General features: G+C 45.3%; 1 protein-coding gene and 1 pseudogene across 1 annotated transcript in view; one reads left to right on the top strand and one right to left on the bottom strand.

Moving 5' to 3' along the window:
- Positions 1–19136, top strand: part of LOC126355055 (uncharacterized) — a 212029-nt gene that overhangs the window by 3231 nt on the left and 189662 nt on the right. The gene's annotated exons all lie outside the window — the stretch shown is intronic.
- On the bottom strand, positions 14926–15043 carry LOC126356701 (5S ribosomal RNA; annotated as a pseudogene).

Raw genomic sequence — 19136 nt, 5'->3', positions numbered from 1 at the left:
AGTGACTAATTTCATGCGAACTAAATTAGTAAGAGCTGATTTCGGTTGCTCCATACTGCCCCCTGCGCTTGATATCTTCCCATGAATCTCTACTGACACTGTTCTTGTAAAGAAAATGTAATATTATTCTTTGCGTTCTGCTTTATTCACTTCAGCGCTTTATTGACATTTTCTTTGGGACAGTACATATAGCTAGGAACGCTACTAAGGCATGTTACACATCAAATACTGGCAAAGACGCAGGCAGTCACTATTCCGAGAAAGGATGCGATCCCGCTGGACTATATTCGAAGAAGCAAAATAACTTCCTTATTCGCGGTTTCATTTAGCAATGACATAGCTGCTGAACACAGTACAATGTTTCAAAAAGCGTCTTAATTTTCTGCTGAATTTTCACAGAACCGTCCACATGGAGTTTTCGACTGACAACAATTTTGTCACACAGACTTTAGTATATGATGGTCGTCCTGCTGGATTTTACCAAAATTTCAGCACAAAATTGGTGATAATTAATAATGACGATTGTGTTTCTGCGTGTATTACTTCTCTCTTCTTATTTCTACCTTTACTTTAAGTTGTTACAGGGTGGTCTCTAAGGATTTCCGTATTAATTATAGCCCTAATCTAACACTATCGAAACTCCCACATTATTTTTTTCCCACACCAGTGATTTCTTTAATAAAATATATTGATATGAGGCGACTGAAAACAGACCCGTTGCTGGGATGTAAGTCGATTTCAATGCAAAAAACTATAGTAACTTATCTCTTTAAGGAAGCAGGTGACAGATTAAACTTTACCTAAAACAGTCTGTAAAGGTGAAAAATCTGGTGATGACACCGAATTTCACTGAGTGTCTTCTTACACGAAATGCAAGCTTTCCGCTCGTTAAGAAGAGCTGAAATATGCTTGTGCAACTATGCTTCATAACTTATGTCTTGGTTTCTGTTCCGGGAATTATTGATAAAAGCAACACTACTATTCTGGGAAGATAATGAGGCTTTAGACTGACTGTCTCTCATTTGAATTGGGTGGTCCTGAAAGCTCTGAACTCTGGTACTTTTCTGATTTCAGAACTGACACAGGTATCGCGAAGACAAAAAATTTTAATAACGCAGATTCCATGTTGTTCTAGTGTACCTGTCTTAGCGGGTAGTAAGTAGGAATGTAACGTTAGAGCTTCTCGGGTCACAGAAACTGAGATAATTAAAGACGAAGCAAAGTAGATTTCAGGGAATAATAGTGCTACGATTGCGAACCGTTAGAATCTTAAATGAACAGTACAGGAAGAGAATTTTAACCTGCCCTTTCTAACAGAAAACGGCTCATTATCCACTACGTCACATTATTCGGTTTCCAAAAGCTAGCTCGTAAAAAATATAGCAGCTTTGTAAAAAGCCTTTCCAACTACTCTAAAACAATTTACGTAGAAAAAATTCTTGAATTCATAAAGTAGTAACAATCTTCATCTTAATAATATTGTATTGTATGTAGTTGCAAGTTTTCTATATGGAAAGTACGTATCAGATCAGATCATACTTGAGACATACTGTTAAAGCATACTTAAAAACGGATACTTCGTGTTACAAACGATTTGTTGTCGGGTGTAAGCTAAAAAACTCTGACAACAAGTCCACAAATAAGTTTTTTCCTTGAATAGCACATGGCGTAAGAGATGAAAATCGTAATGTATTTGACTACCTACCGTGAGACGTCACAATTATTTGCGGCATTTCTTAAGCTCTGCGTGTTTGGTATAACAGCTCCTTCCTTTGTCACCATCAGAGACTTCTGCATTCTTGCGTGAACCCTGGGCTGATGTTTGTGCCCGGCACCTGAGACATCTGCGTGGGCCTATAGGCAAGTAGAGCCGTAGCACTTTATTTGAATGCCTGTTCCTGAAGACACTTCTCTACACGTTGTTCCATTGTCACTGTTTGGCATTTATCATTAGACTAGCAGTTCATTTTGTATGGGCGGCCGCTGTGGCCGAGCGGTTCTAGGCGCTTCAGTCCGTAAACACGCTGGTGCTACGGTCGCAGGTTCGAATCCTGCCTCGGGCATGGTTGTATGTAATGTCTCTAGGATAGTTAGGTTTAAGTAGTTCTAAGTCTAGGGGACTAATGACCTTAGATGTTAAGTCCCATCGTGCTTACAGCCATTTGAACATTTGAACCACTTGAATTTCATTTTGTGGAGGTACATTAGATTAGAGTGTGGACTGTGACCAATGCTAAAAGGTGTCATACCCCATGTTTCATCTTACGTCGATCGTTGACGCTTGTTAGTGGGTGATGGCTCAGCCTGAAAATGTTCGATTTGGCCCCTTATCACTCACTGTGGCTTCACTGCGATGCTGCTGCTTATTGCTATGCACATTCTTGAGTAACTACTGATTGTCTACACCTCGTCTATGCCTGGTTATTTACTGTTTCCTGATAACCTGTCCTTTTGCGTGTCCAAAGGAGATCTTATGATATTCTCAGTACGTTGAAAATTCTTCACAGTCTGGTATTTTTTTAAATTCATAGCTATAATAACACAATGCTAAAGTAACTTGTTTTCTACATTATAGCTTAACAATTAGTATAGAAAACCTAGTTGATTAGAAAGAAACAGAAATTAAGAAAAAATAATAAAAAAAGAATTAACATGTTAACTTACTTTTGAAGTGTCGATCTATGGGGAATTCTTTTGATGCCCATCACCTCTGTATAACTCGAGATTTATAAGCATCTAGTGCGAAAATCTTCTACACTTACAGTCATATGCGCATTTTCTGTAAATGTTATTCCTAAACAATTTTATTTCTGTTCGTTTAGTATGAAATGCACTCATATCAGTGAGTGACTTCGTAAGCTTCGTGACACACAGCTCCGTTCAGATTTCATAAATTATTTATTCGATATTTCATATCTAATTAGTATTAAATATTGAAATTATAGGTGTTTGTCTGCTTATTGTGCACTTCGGCATACTCTAGACTCTTCCAGTTTCTGTGTAGACGCATGTACTACACTTTCGCTAGTTGAGAATCTATTTATACCAAACTACATTATAATTACAAATGCTGCTGTTGCTGAAGTGATTTGTACCGCACGTGCACCGTTTTACGTGTCTCACAGCATTTATGCGTTACTTGTTAGTTTTCATTCATCCAAGTATTCATGATCAATGCCGTTTGCGTGTTACATCACGACATTTATCCTCTTATCATCGGCGCTGACATCTCTTCACCCACCCCGCGTCGCTGGCTCCTACAATGTCACACACACCCGTCACCTCTGTTAATGTGTACCACGCCTGTGCCTCTGTGACTTTCGTTAATAATTTTCTAGTTTTTTAAAGGTTCAGTAAGTAAAGGTCTCGATATTCATAATTAATAGCTATGTTTCGCCCTGAGGATTTTATGTCTCATAGATTACGATATAAATAAATAAAATGCCAATACCTCCCTTAAGTAATGAGTACATTGCTCCAGCATTCCTGATTTGTAGTCGTATTGTGTACAGTTGATAGGATGCTACACACTAGAGACTCCACTTTAAACCGGTGCGACAAAGAGTGAGTTTCGACTTTATCTTTGCTCGTGGGCGTACATCACTATTGGGCAGCATTAACGGCTAACACGTCTTCCGAACCCAATGCACAATGTAAGATCAGCGCTTAGCTGTTTGGTAGTAAAATGACTGCCTGAAGTGCTGAAGATATGAGCGTTGTTAGACATGTTACTGCTGAGTAGTGTACTGGCGAAGGCTAATAAGCGAAGAAAGAAGAATAAAGCCTATTCAGCTAGGTGGATAAAGAGGAAATTGGAAGGTACGTGCTCTTAATAATTCATGGGCAACTGAGATTCGGGTCTGATGAAACATATTATTTTTAAATTTGAAGCGCCGTGTTAATGTGTATGGTACATATTTCGTTACGATTTAACGTCCTAAGTATCTCAACTATCATAAGACGTTGTTTCAGTAGGTGAAGATCTATTTGTTGCCATCAGTGGAAAGTCTGGCTATCAGATAAGCACACCTCTTCCGTACAGGCATCAGTTAAAGCAGTAACGGAACCATTTGGAGCAATTATTGAGTACCAGGAGGTTAAGTTCCAACAAAGCGTCTTCTGGTATGACCGCATTTCCAGATTATGACATCAGACTCCGACACGACTCCCAGAAGTCCAACTCAGACAGGATTCAAAGAATATTAGAAGTAAAATAGCACCGGAGCTCTCCGTCTCGCTCGCTCTTTCTTTCCTCGCGTTTATCCCGTGATATGGGATCCTCTGTTGTCATGATCTGGCAGTTTTATTTTATTTCATCTTTGTGCCCAAGGTCGTCAACCTAAAGGAGGAAACTCATGTTCGCCATCTGTGTGTGAACCGTGTAAACCTTGTTCTGTGTGGTATCGTATTTCAACCGTTTGGCTATCGTATTTTCTGAAGCGGGAATTGAGGAATGGCCATCGTTTGCTTGACGTATATGGAAACCTGTACGAAAAAAATCTTGAGGTGGCCGGTGTACCAGACAAAAAGGTCGTTAATTCGTCGCGCGGATTTCATCTGTATCTTGCTCACCGCTCAGTCTAGCAAGCTATCGCTCTACGCGTTAAGCTACTAGAGCAGAACACAAAAACACCAAAACATTTCAACAACCATCGATCACCGTATCATCCGTGGTGCTCTCATTCTCACGAAGTAGAACTTTCGCGCTCCAAAATCGATGCGTATCATTTCCAGAATAGCCTCATCAAAGGTCACCAAGTGATCAACCGCGACATCAAATCCCACACTAACTCCACTAATCTACAGCGAGCTCAAAAATGCAATACCTACCATCACTCCCACCGAACCTTGTTATCTAATGATAAAGTTAAATCCTCTGCCAGCACTATACGCCCCATTGACATGCTATCCCATTCATCCAGCTAACTCTCCCTGTACCTTTCGCCCAATGCCGAAGACATCATCCGCTTTGTCACCACTGTGCTCCAGAATATTCATCCTTTTGAACGTCCGCACGCAACTACTACAAATCCAGCCGACTGCTCGGTCAATCTTCCATCTCAGCGCCACTGCTGCATTTCCGAGTCTGCCTCGGTGGCTACGGGCTCAGCGTGGCAGGTTGCTAACCAAAGGGGCCCGGTTCCGATTCCTGGCTGGGTTGGAGGTTTCCTCCGGATGGACACTGGGTGTTGTGTTGTCCTTATTTTCGTATCGTCAAAACTGACACGAAAATCGCCTTCATGACGTCACATGACAAATGCAAGCATATGTAAGTTTGTACCAGGAAACCGCTTGACATTAATGAATAACCTGAATTGTCGAAGCACACTTTCCACTGCTGAGATGACTGTATGGGTACGCCCCGAAAGCCAGTTAATAATGAAATGGAAATTGTTTAAGGTTTATATATATCCGAAACAATTACCACTTCATCTTTGCCATGCTACATACTGTCCTATTTACACCCAAATATACACACATGTTCCAGGAAGAACTGTACAGTGCATAGCGGAACAGTGCATCGTTCCAATATCATAAGCTTTCTTTCCTATGACATTTGCTTATGCCTCTGGACGCTCCTAATTTCTCTCATCTTCTTCTCATTATTGCTTCGCGATATATACTACAAAGTTAAGACCTTTAGTGGGTAGCTTTTCAATTACGCTTTTAGTTTCCATGGGCCGTGCACGGAGCAGCGGACAAGCCGACTTGGGGCCAACGAGGTATACAAGCCCTGCAACGAACTTGGGACGCCACACTCGTAGGCTTCTCCGCCAGACTTCGGGAATGCTCGACTCCGTGTAGGGCGCATAAGACATCAATATGTTAAGGAAAAGGTCTTAACTTCGTCGTATGCTACCGAGAACTTGGATGCATTTAAACGCACGGTCAAGAATTATTAAACTGTTTGAAACAGTTACTCGGTCCGTGCCGGAGACAGCTGCTTGCACTCGTAAGACCTACAATGCCACGTCCTGTGACGTACGCGCCATAGCCTGTCCTTCTCGTAGGTATTTCGCGTAAGCTCCGCCATGTAAGGGCATACGTTCACTCCACGTTCGATGCAGTCGTCTTGAACCACGCAAGCGCTGGATCCTACGGCTTGCTGAGCTGCGGGCTGCTGTGTATATAAAAAGTGTTAATAAACGTAAGGTAGTTGGCCGTGCGGTCTAACGCACGGCTTTCCGGGATGTAAGGAGCGCCTGGTCCCTGGCACGAACCCGCACGGCGGATTTGTGTCGAGGTCCGGTGAACCGGCCAGTTAGCGCATGGATTTTAGGCGGTTTTCCATCTGTCTAGGCGAATGCGGGCTGGTTCCCCTTATTCCGCCTCAGTTACACTACGTCGGCGATTGCTGTGAAAACAAATTGTACACGTACGTGTACACCACCATTACTCTACCACGCAAACTTAGGGGTTACACTCGTCTGGTGTGAGACGTTCGCTGGGTGGTCCACCGGGGGCCGAACCGCACAATAACCCTAGGTTCGGTGTGGGGCGGCGGAGGGGTGCAGTGTACTGCGGTAGTCGTCGTGGGGTTATGGACCACTGCGGCTGCGGCAGGGACGGAGACTCTCCGTCGTTTCTAGGTCCCCAGTTAACATACAATACAATACAACGTAAGAGTATCTTGTAGACACCACGTATTCTGAGACAGCACTCTGATCGAATGAAAAATTATTAGTAAAACCATAATCTAAATATGGAGTAATTGTTTATGTCGTTCGAAGAAGACCCATGTCAGGTATAGTACTGGGCATTAAATTTGCTACACCACGAAAAAGACGTGCTACAAACGCGAAATTTAACCGACAGAAAGAATATGTTGTGATATGCAAATGATTCGCTTTTTAGAGCATTCACACAAGGTTGGCGCCGGTGGTGACACCTACAACGTGCTGACACGAGGAAAGTTTCTAACCGATTTCTCATACACAAACAGCAGGTGACGGGCGTTGCCTGGTGAAACGTTGTTGTGATGCCTGGTGTAAGGAGGAGAAATGCGTACCATCACGTTTCCGACTTTGAGAAAGGTCGGATTGTCGCCTATCGCGATTGCGGTTTATCGTATCGCGACATTGCTGCTCGCGTTGTTCGAGATCCAATGACTGTCAGCAGAATATGGAATCGGTGGATTCAGGAGGGTAATACGGAACATCGTGTTGGATCCCAATGGCCTCGTATTACTGTCAGTTGAGATGACAGGCATCCCATCCTCATGGCTGTAACGGATCGTGCAACCACGTCTCGATCCCAAAGTCAACAGATGAGGACGTTTGGAAGACAACAACCATCTGGACGAACAGTTCGACGTCGTTTACAGCAGCATGGACTATCAGGCTCGGAGATCGTGGGTGCGGTTAACCTTGAAGCTGCACCACAGACAGGAGCGCGTGGGATGATGTAGTCAACGACGACCCTGGGTGCCCGAATGGGAAAAACGTCATTTTTTCGGATGAATCTAGGTTCTGTTTAGAGCATCATGATGGTCGCATCCGTGTTTGGCGACATCGCGGTGAACGCACTTTGGAAGCGTGTATTCTTCACCCGGTGTGTTGGTGTGGGGTGCCATTGGTTACACGTCTCGGTCACCTCTTGTTCGCATTGACGGCATTTTGAACAGTGGAAGTTACATTTCAGATGTGTTACGACCCGTGGCTCTATTCCTGTGAAACGATACATTTCAGCAGGATAATGCACGAGATCATGTTGCAGGCCCTTTCTGGCCTTTCTGGATACAGAAAATGTTGGACTGCTGCCCTGGCGAGCACATTCTCCAAATCTCTTTCCAATTGAAAACGTCTGGTCAATGGCGGCCGAGAAACTGGCTCGTCACAACACGCCAGTCACTACTCTTGACGAACTGTGGTATCGTGTTGAAGCTGCATGGGCAGCTGTACCTGTACACGCCATCCAAGCTGTGTCTGATTCAGTGCTCAGGCATATCAAGGCCGTTATTAGGTCAGAGGAGGTTGTTCTGGGTAGTGATTTCTCAGGATCTATGTCCCCAAATTGCGTGAAAATGTAATCAGTTGTCAGTTATAGTATAATATATTTGTCCAATGAATACCCGTTTATCATCAGGATTTCTTATTGGTGTAGCAATTTTAATGGCAAGTAGTGTAGTTATAGATACCCACATGAAAGTTGTCTTTCGAAAAGACGCCAAGCTCAGTGCAGGCAAACGGCCACGCAGTCAGTGGCGGCTGCTTGGGAACCGTCGTGCGAGCCACGCGGTAATCTCGCGGCGAATCTCGGTCCGTGCGAGGCGGGCTCCGCTGTAGAGCGGTAGCGGCCGGCGGCCGCGCGCCCGGTCCCGCTCGCCGAGTGCCGCCGGCGCCGGCCAGTGCGACATTGTACGGCGGCGGCGCGTGACGCCGGCTGATTGAGCTGCAGGCCGCGCCGCCGCCGGCCGTGAGCCGTGCGCCGCGATCCGCCGAGTCACCGCGCTCAATGCGCGCCGCGGCCGCTGACACGCTGCATATCGTCGCGTCAGCCGCCGTAATAAGCGCCGCGCCGCGGGGGGTCGCTGCACCGCTACTCCCTACTGGCTACTCGCTACTCGCGCTACTGCTGGCGCTCTTACTACAATGGAGCCTACACAGACCGAAGTAGCCGCCTTTACATCCGTGCAACCTCTATAATATTCTATCACGAAAGGAGAGTCGGAGAGAAAACACTTGACCTACTTCATCTTTTCCACCAACCTCTAGCAGAGAAAAACCATCCATTCCTCTTGCTCTCCCTAAACATAAAAAAAACATAAAACCCCTCGTCTCCTGTTCCTACTCCACTGGTATGCGCTTCCAATCAATTACATCCGTGTATCTGTGGCGAGCAGAAACTTCTTAGGCACTCCAAGGGGAAAAAAAGCCCGCCAGGTTAGTCGAGCGATCTAATGCACGGCTTTTAGGAGCGGGAAGGAGCGCCTCGTCCCCGGCACGAATCCGCCCGGCGGACCTGTGTCGAGGTCCGGTGACCCGGCCAGTCTGTGGATGGTTTTCAGGCGGTTTTCCATCTGCCTTGGATAATGGTTTCCCTTATTCCACTTCAGGTATACTATGTTGGCGATTGCTGTGCAAACAAGTTCTCCACGTACGCGTACATCAACATCGACATTTATTCTCCGCAACCACCCAGCGGTGTGTGGTGGAGGGCACTTCACGTGCCACTGTCATTACCTCCCTTTCCTGTTCCAGTCGCAGCCGGCCGGAGTGGCCGTGCGGTTCTAGGCGCTACAGTCCGGAACCGCGAGACCGCTACGGCCGCAGGTTCGAATGCTGCCTCGGGCATGGATGTGTGTGACGTCCTTAAGTTAGTTAGGTTTAAGAGTTCTAAGTTCTAGGGGACTGATGACCTCAAAAGTTGCGTCCCTTAGTGCTCAGAGCCATTTGAACCATTTTTTGTTCCAGTCGCGTATGGTTCGCGAGAAGAACGACTTCCGGAAAGCCTCCGTCCGCGCTCGAATCTCTCTAATTTTACATTCGTGATCTCCTCGGGAGGTATAAAAAGGGGGAAGCAATATATTCGATACCTCATCCTGAAACGCACCCTCTCGAAACCTGGACAGCAAGCTACACTGCGATGCAGAGCACCTCTCTTGCAGAGTCTGCCACTTGAGTTTGGTAACACGCTTACCAAATAACCCTGTGACGAAACGCGCCGCTCTTCTTTGGATCTTCTCTATCTCCACTGACAACCCGAACTGATACAGATCCCACACTGATGAGAAATACTCAAGTATGGGTCGAACGAGTGTTTTGTAACCCACCTCCTTTGTTGATGGACTACATTTTCTAAGAACTCTATCAATGAATCTCAACCTAGCACCCACCTTACCACCGAGCGAGGTGGCGCAGTGGTTAGCACACTGGACTCGCATTCGGGAGCACGACGGTTCAATCCCGTCTCCGGCCATCCTGATTTAGGTTTTCCGTGATTTCCCTAAATCGCTTCAGGCAAATGCTGGGATGGTTCCTTTGAATGGCCACGGCCGATTTCCTTCCCCATCCTTCCCTCACCCGAGCTTACACTCCGTCTCTAATGACCTCGTTGTCGACGGGACGTTAAACACTAATCTCCTCCTCCTCCCACCTTAACAACATTTAATTTTATATGATCATTCCACTTCAAATCGTTCCGTTTGCATACTCCTAGATATTTTACAGAAGTAACTGCTACCAGTGTTTGTTCTGCTGTCATATACTCTATCACGCAAACATAGGGGTTACACTCCTCTGATGTGAGACGTTCCCTGGGAGGGAGGGGGGTTCACCGGGGGCCGAACCGCACATTAACCCTGGGGGTTCGGTGTGGGGCGGCGGAGGGGTGACGTGGACTGCCGCAGTCGTCGTGGGTTTGTGCACCACTGCGGCTGCGGCGGGGAAGGAGCCTCTCCGTTGTTTCTAGGTCCCCTGTTAACATACAACATACATACAACTACGGGAAGAAAGAAAAAAAGAATCCCTTGGATACATCTTGAACACCAGTGCTTACACCAGCAACGGATTGAAGGCATGGTGAAACGGAAAAGGTAGAGAAGAAATGGAAGATACCACCTCAAAACAATGTAAGGGAACAAATCGATGAGCACAAGATAACTGAAGAGGGAAGCACAAGACGGGAATGAGTGATGAGGTACCATGCCTGCACCTGTCACAAAACAGAACAAGTAGAGATGATGATAACTGCATACTTTTTGACCAACCGTTGATCATACGTGACAATTAACAATACCCACTTCCGAATTTTCCATTGAACTGCAGGTATGCCTGAACGATCCGTATTATCAACGCCCCTTTATCTCCCACTAGCTGAAACACCCGATGTTGCCCAGGAACTTATTTTTTCAGTCTCCTATTGGTCCATCTCGTCCTTCCTTCTCTCTCTGTTCATCTCCTCATCCAACCTCTCTCTTTCGTCATCTCCTACTCACCTATCTGTCTGTACATCTCCTTCTACCTGTCCTTCTGTCCACCCCCTCCTACCCCGCCCTCCCCCACACTCTCCCGGTAGCACTATCCATCTCCTTCTCATCCCCCTCCCCTCCTCTCTCTCTCTCTCTCTCTCTCTCTCTCTCTCTCTCTCTCTCTCTGTCTGCCTCTCTCTCCACCGGCTGCGGTGGCCGAGCGGTTCTAGGTGCTTAGTCGGGAACCGCGAGACTGCTACGGTCCAGTTTCGAATCCTGCCTTGGGCATGGATGTGTGTGATGTCCCTAGATTTGTTAGGTTTAAGTAGTTCTAAGTCTAGGGAACTGATGACCACAGATGTTAAGTCCCATAGTGCTCAGATCCATTTGAACCATTTCTCTCCCTCTCTGTCTCTCTTTCTCTTTACCCAAGCTACACACCCATCGCGTAGGGAAGCCTACATGTCAGAAGTTACCAATGCTTTCCACCCCCAATGTGTACAGGAGCTAGGTGGTTCTCTCCTGTAAAGTACTTCTTCCTAGACAATCAGTACTCGTACAAAATTTAGTTGAATATGTGGAACACACACACACACACACACGCACACACACACACATTTTACGTGTGTATATGAGGGGCAGGAGGAGTTTAACGTCCCCTTGACAACGAGATCATTAGAGACAGAGCATACGCTCGGATTAGGGACAGATGGGGACGGAAATCGGCCGTGTCCTTTCAAAGGAACCATCCCGCCGTTTGCCCGAAGCGATTTAGGGGAATCACGCAAAACCTAAATTTGGATTGCCGTGCGTGGGTTGGAACTGTCGTCCTCCCGAATGCGAGTCCATTGTGCTAACCATTGCACCATCTCACTGAGTTGTGTATGATATATTATCAAACATTGAAAATGTACTTGGTAGACAAACGCTTGAAATTACTTAACAAACACAAGGAGGATTCTGCATGACTACAATCAGGACACCCATGCGAAACTTTGGCATTTTCGTAGTTTTAAATGGTAACAGTAACTGGAACAAGTGTTGTCGTTGGGATAAGGGTAGTTGTGGGTATGCCGCCTTGCTCTGTGAGTAGGTGTTTGAGGTGCAGCCATCCTTTCGGAAGGGCGCTTCTCACTGCCAAGATTCTTTTTTTTTTTTTTTCTCCCTTCGCATCTTAAGCTTGTCAGTTATTATCACAGTAGCATTTACAGCAGCCTTTTTTTGACAAAGGTTAATAATTACAGAGCAAATGTAAACACAAAATAAAAGAAGTAAAGAAAATTAAATTTCTAAAAGAGTGTTCAAATGTGTGAATTTCTAAGGGACCAAACTGCTGAGGTCATCGGTCCTTAGACTTACACACTGCTTAAACTAACTTATACTAAGAACAGCATACACACCCTTGCGCGAAGGAGATCTCCAACATCCGGCGGGAGGGGCCGCGCAATCCGTGACGTGACGCCTCAAACTGCGCGGCCACTACACGCGGCTGTAAGTTGCTACTCAGGAAAATATTTGACTGCCATCAATTACTTGTAATTTCTAACTTTATGACCATTATATTTACATTTACATTTTGTTGAAGAGAACTTTAATGAGAAGTACGACTATAAAATACGAAGTAAATAATTGCGAAATTTATAGGTTAAAACTTAGTGTTCGCTTCTTACCTGGTGTATCACGAAGGCTACAATACCTTCTAACTGTATTATAAGATTTTGGTTGCACTGCGTACATTAAGTAAGACGTTAGGTCGTAGTAGCAATAGGTGAATCACAATTCAAGGCAACAATGGCAAATATGTTTGCTGTTTCGAAAAGTATATTCGTAATAGTACGGCGGGCAGGATATAAGATGAACATAATCAAAAGCAAAACGAGGATAATGGAATGTAGTTGAATTAAGTCGGGTGATGCTGAGGGAATTAGATTAGGAAATGAGACACTTACCGTAGCAAAGGAGTTTTTCTATTTGGGGAGCAAAATAACTACTGATGGTCGAAATAGAGAGGATATAAAATGTAGACTGGGCAATAGCAAGGAAAGAGTTTCTGAAGAAGAGGAATTTGTTAACATCGAGTATAGATTTTTAAGTGTCAGGAAGTCGTTTCTGAAAGTATTTATATGGAGTGTGGCCATGTATGGAAGTGAAACGTGGACGATAAATTGCTTGGACAAAAAGAGAATAGAAGCTTTCGAAATGTGGTGCTACGGAAGAATGCTGAAGATTAGATGGGTAGACCACATAATTAATGAGGAGGTATTGAGTAGGATTGGGGAGAAGAGAAGTTTGTGGCACAACTTGACTAGAAGAAGGGATCGGTTGGTAGGGCATGTTCTGAGGCATGAAGGGATCACCAATTAAGTATTGGAAGGCAGCGTGGAGGGTAAAAATCGTAGAGGGACACCAAGAGATGAATACACTAAACAGATTCAGAAGGATGTAGGTTGCAGTAGGTACTGGGAGATGAAGCTTGCACAGGAGAGAGTAGCATGGAGAGCTGATCAAACCAGTCTCAGGACTGAAGACCACAACAACAATAACGACGGGACGGGCAGGGATAATGGAGTCCCGCAATGTCATGGTTATTATGTATGACAATGCTTTATACAAGTTATCGAGTTAGTAAGTACTTTAAAGCAAATATAACGGTCTCTGTAGTAATACAATATGGAAAAAAGCACTCCGTCTTCAGGCCACAAGTGGCCCATCGGGACCATCCGAACGCCGTATCATCCTCACAAGGGAACCTCCCACATCGCACCCCCCTCAGATTTAGTTATAAATTGACACAGTAGATAGGCCTTGAAAAACTGAACACAGATCAATCGAGAAAACAGGAAGAAGTTGGGTGGAACTATGAAAAATAAGCAAAATATACAAACTGAGTAGTCCATGCGCAACACAGGCAACATGAAGGACAATGTGAGCTCAGGAGCGCCGTGGTCCCGTGGTTGACGTAAGCAGCTGCGAACGAGGGGTCCTTGGTTCAAGTATTCTCTCGAGTGAAAAGTTTACTTTCTTTATTTTCGCAAAGTTATGATCTGTCCGTTCGTTCATTGACGTCTCTATTCACTGTAATAAGTTTAGTTTCTGTGTTTTGCGATCGCACCGGAAAACGGTGCGATTAGTAGACGAAAGGACGTGCCTCTTCAATGGGAACCGAAAACATTTGATCGCAAGGTCATAGGTCAACCGATTCCTCCACACGAAAATACGTCTGATATATTCTATACGACGCTGGTGACGGCATGTGCGTCACATGACAGGAATATGTTGTCGACCCACCTAACTTGTACACTTGGCGAATGGGTAAAAAAAATCTTCTACGTTGCCCGATTTAGGTTATGTTGTAGATGTGATAATTACTCCCAAAAAAGTGATGAAAACATAAGAGTTTGTCACATAAACTGCAACAAATGAATCCAACAGTTTCACGGCCGCACACTTTTCCCTGTGCTCTGTCAAAACATATGTTTTAACGTTTTCAAATTTTTCCTTGTGTAGACAGTCAAATCCTGCGTATGTCCCAGCAAATCTGAATATGTCCTGGAATTTTGGAGAGCGAATTTGATTATGTGTGAGTGCCTGAACTTTGATAATTATCTGAAAATAAAAAATTAAACTTTTAGCTCGAAGGAAGACTTGAACCAAGGACCTCCCTTTGCGCAACTGCTCTCGCTAACCATGGGACCGCGGCGCTCCTGAGTTGAATCTATCCTTGATGTTGCTTATCTTCCGCATGGACTACTCAGTTTGTATATTTTGCTTATTTTTTCATAGCTCCACACAACTTCTTCCTGTTTTCTCAATTGATCTGTGTTCAGTTTTTCGAGGCCTATCCACTGTGGCAACTTATAACTAAATCTGAGGGGGGTGCGATGGGGATGTTGCCTTGTCAGATGAGGATGCAGATGGAAGGGGCATGTGATCAGCACACCGCTCTCCCGGAGCCGCTACTATTCGGTCGAAAAGCTCCTCAATTGGCATCAGCAGGCTGAGTGCACCCCGAAAAATGGCAACAGCGCATGGCGACCCGGATGGTCACCCATCCGAATGCCGGCCACGCCCGACAGCGCTTAACATCGGTGATCAGACGGGAACCGGTGTATGCACTGCGGCAAGGCCGTTGCCCTCAATATGGAAAGGGAGTGTCTTATTCCCAGTCTACGAGTTAGGTTCGTGAAACGTTGATCTGAAGCTGGGCATGCTTGATACCATTTTCTATAAGATAGTTAGAACCACTTTTACGTTAAAATCTTTCACAAGTATAACGTTTTAGTGCAAAATCATTATGCAATGTCAGAAGCCAATTAAAATACCTCTCTAACGATACCTCATTCATTCCTCCAGGATTAAAATTTGTTGAGAAAAGGGGATGTTTACCTGAGGAGTGCAGTAATATATATAATAGGCAAAGAAACTTTGATAAAACACTTCAAGGATTATGGGTAGAAAACAATGATAAAATTGGACTAACGAGAATAGATTGCTGTCCAGGGAGCCTCCGGACGTCTTAGGCCTGGTATCTCACTGACTGAAGTAGAATTGTCTTCACTGATGAGCCCCGCGCCGAACTGAGCTCCCATGACCAACGGTGACGTGTCTGGAGACGTCCCAAACGGCACTGGGATCCCAGCCTGAGTATCGGTTGCCATACGGTCAGACAACCAGGAGTGATGGTGTGACGTGCCTTTTTTTTCATAGCTGAACTCCTTTGGTTGTCGTCCGCAGCACCGTTGCAAACACAGTGGTACGTTGAACGTGTTCTACGCCCCGTTTTGTTGCTTTTCGTGGTAAGTCATCCTGAGCCTACATTTCAGCAAGACAATGCCCGTCCGCACACAGCGAGATTTTCTACCGCTTGCCTTCGTGCTTTCCAAACCCTACCTCGACCAACAAGGTAGCCGGATCAAAACCCAACTGAGACCGTTTGAAGAAATGTGGGCAGGTCCTCGAACCAGTACGGGATTTTGACGGTCTAACTCACCATCTGGACGGATTTGGCGCCATCTCCTTCAGAAGGGCATCTAACAACTCTGTCAATCAGAAACAAGCAGAATAACTACTTGCGTAAGGGCAGAGGTCGACGAAAGAGCTACTGACTTGCTCAATTTGTGAAATTCTTTCTCTAGAATAATCTATTCAGTTTTTGTGAAACTGCAATTCAACTCGTCTAAGACCACACATGTTCTAAGTTGTGCAAGTGGTAAAAAACATTTTTCAGATAGTTTGGATGCACTTTGTATAGAACACCGACCGTCAGTCGCCTTTGCGTGTGCTGCAAAGTGAGCCGTGTGCGCTGGCTGGGAACGTGTTTGGTGGCGCGTTGACCCCTGGCAGCGCGGTGACTCGTGTCTGTACCTAACATGACTTACGATTACCGCTCGTATGCCTCGTTAGCCGTCTAATCACCTGCCCCGCTCAACAAAACTGGCGGGGAGTTGCAGTTCCAGTAGCACGAGCTGAAGTAGTCTACTGGTAACATGCGGGTGTCTGGCGAATTCGTCTGTGTTGCTAGGAGGAGAGGAGAATTGGAATCACACACTTTTTGGCAATTGTACTTTTTGATATTTCAGGAAGACTGCGAAGAAAGAGACCAGTATCCATAAATGTGTGTCACCTACGACTGTGTACGCGTTGAACAGATGAGTATACATATACTACATCTACACTCCGGAAGCCATTTTACGATGTGAGGGGGCAGTTAGTTTGTCTACCTCTATCACTTTTCGCCTCTCCCGTTCCAATAGCGTATATCGTGCTTCAAGAACGAATGCTGATAAGCCTCCGTGTAAGGACTAATGTCTAGAATTTTATGATGACGGAGAAATACTGACGTCAGACGCTTCAGGGCACTGAAATAATTTAGTGCCGAAAGTTTCTGACGCAGCAGGACTCGACTCATTATTTCGCGCTTTGCACAAGAGGTTGCCTTAACAGTTTCGGCTATCCGAACACGCTTTACGTCCGATCCAAATTCCCAACTTGTCGCATACTATTTCCGTAGCACCGTCCTGTCGATTTTCCTCATTGCCTGCAACATCTCGCATGATTCCCACAACAGGTCGGATCTAGGAAGCATCTACACTAAAGATATCATGAAATGCACTCACGGCTTTGATATTGGTATTATATATGCGATGTCTGTTCTTTCGACATGTCCCAAAGAACGGATAGCAAACATATAATAGTAATTTCTGATGATTACCTTCATGGTCTTTTCCGGTGCATATGCAGGAAAAAGCAGTTTGAAACGATAATTAAATGGACACCCTAGCTGCAAACAGGCGTTGATGTACTTCATTAAGGACATGTTGAAAATGTGTGCTCCGACCGGGACTCGAACCCAGGATCCCCTGCTTGCATGGCAGACGCTCTATCGATCTGAGCCACCGCGGGCACAGAGGTTAGCGCGACAGCAGGGACTTATCCCTTGCACGCTCCCCGTGAGACCCACATTCCCAACATGTCCACACCACTACATTCGTAGTGCGCCTAAGAGATGTTTGCCCATCATACTCATTACTCGTGGCAGATTAATCTACCAAGTCCCGTACGAGTTCGGACATAGTGTGTGCGTTTGCACAAGAAGGTCAATGGCCGGGAAGCCATATTTTAACCATACATGACGATAGTATCTGTTCCCGAAAGAACAGTTACCGTAGATGACCATGCAGCTTTTCTAGAAATGAAACGATAATGAAATGGACACCCTGGCAGCAAACAGAAGTTGATGTACATGTCCCTAATGAAGTAGATAAACGCCTGTTTGCAGCTAGGGTGTCCATTTAATTATCATTTCATTTCTAGCAAAGGTGCATGGTCATCTACGGTAACTGTTCTTTCGGGAACAGATACTATCGTTATGTACAAAATGCAGTCTTCATTGACCCTTCGTGGAATGTGTGCCCAGTTAAATATATCTTCTTTTGCAACGTCTGTCTTGTAGCATTTGTCACTGGAATTGTATAAGCCTCTCGTGACGCTTTTGTGCTTGCTAAACGAACTTATGAAGAAATGTGCTGCTCTTCTCTGGACCTTCACTATTTCCCATGTCATTTCTGTCTCGAAATGTTCCCAGACTGAAGGACAGTACTGAAGTATCATTCCAACATGAGTTTTTAACGAACCTCCCTCGTTGGTGGACCACACATCCTGAAAATTCTTTCAGTGAAGCTGGCACACCCTTCCCTACGATTAGTGTTGTGATCAACAAATAAGCATTAACGTGGTGTCCATAAAAGAAGTTTTATTGGTCCTCTCCTGTTCTATGTAAACGATTTTGGAGACAACCTGAGCAGTCCTCTTAGATTGTTTGCAGATGATACTGTCATTTTATTGGTGCCAATCTACACAAGGAGAAATTACAATTATGGTAAAATGAAGAGAAATCAATGCCCGTGTTCGTTTTTCCTGCGCTCCGTTCCAGAGTGGAACGCAACAAATGGTTCAAATGGCTCTGATCACTATGGTACTTAACTTCTGAGGTCATCAGTCCCCCTTTTTTTTTTAAAAAAAAGAAAAGAGATGGAGTCCCTCCACGCCCTCACTGGCATGATGGCAAACATAATAGGTCTACTGCCATCTCAGCATAAGGGTTAGTATTCACTAAAGTGAGGTGTCGCAGGATGTGGGTACTGCGATGTTTGCGTACGTCTGGTTAGGGTTAACCATTAATACGCGCTCATCTGGAGATAGATTGGGTCGAAATCGAACGAAGGGTAGCGGTTTGAAGGACAGAGGAAAAAAAAGTACCAAGGCAAGAGCCAAGGGAAAAAAACCTCTGCGATAGTTATGTCGGGTGATAAGAGCAGTAACGGTTGTCTTGCTGCCTGCGATAGGTCGTGCAAGGATAGACTTTGTTAGTAGTGGGTATCATGCATGTCGATACCTTGACGTTGTGCGTTTGTGCTGCTCGGCGGCTGGCGCTGGGTGCTGGTGCAGAGTCGTCGTTCAGCGTCAGCAACCTGCAACAGTTAGATTTATTATCGATCTTGTGTCCGATAGGTCACAGTCTGTGGGAATGTTGGCGGATTGTTTGTACGTCTGTGGGTGAGCTCGTCGGTGTCCCTGCTGTGGCCTGTTGGTCGGCTCTAATAGCAGCTGGTAGTTACCAGTCAGTGTTGCTGATATGCAGGGGCTTGCCGACGTTTGTCGCTTGTTTGCGTATGTTAGTTTACCATAGGTGGCTATGCCCTAGCTAGCAGTGTCTTTGGCCGCTTGT

This window comes from Schistocerca gregaria, chromosome 3 (assembly GCF_023897955.1).
Source record: "Schistocerca gregaria isolate iqSchGreg1 chromosome 3, iqSchGreg1.2, whole genome shotgun sequence".
NCBI lineage: Eukaryota > Metazoa > Arthropoda > Insecta > Orthoptera > Acrididae > Schistocerca > Schistocerca gregaria.
Note: the sequence above shows the minus strand (reverse complement) of the source record. Positions and strands in the feature narration are given on the sequence as shown.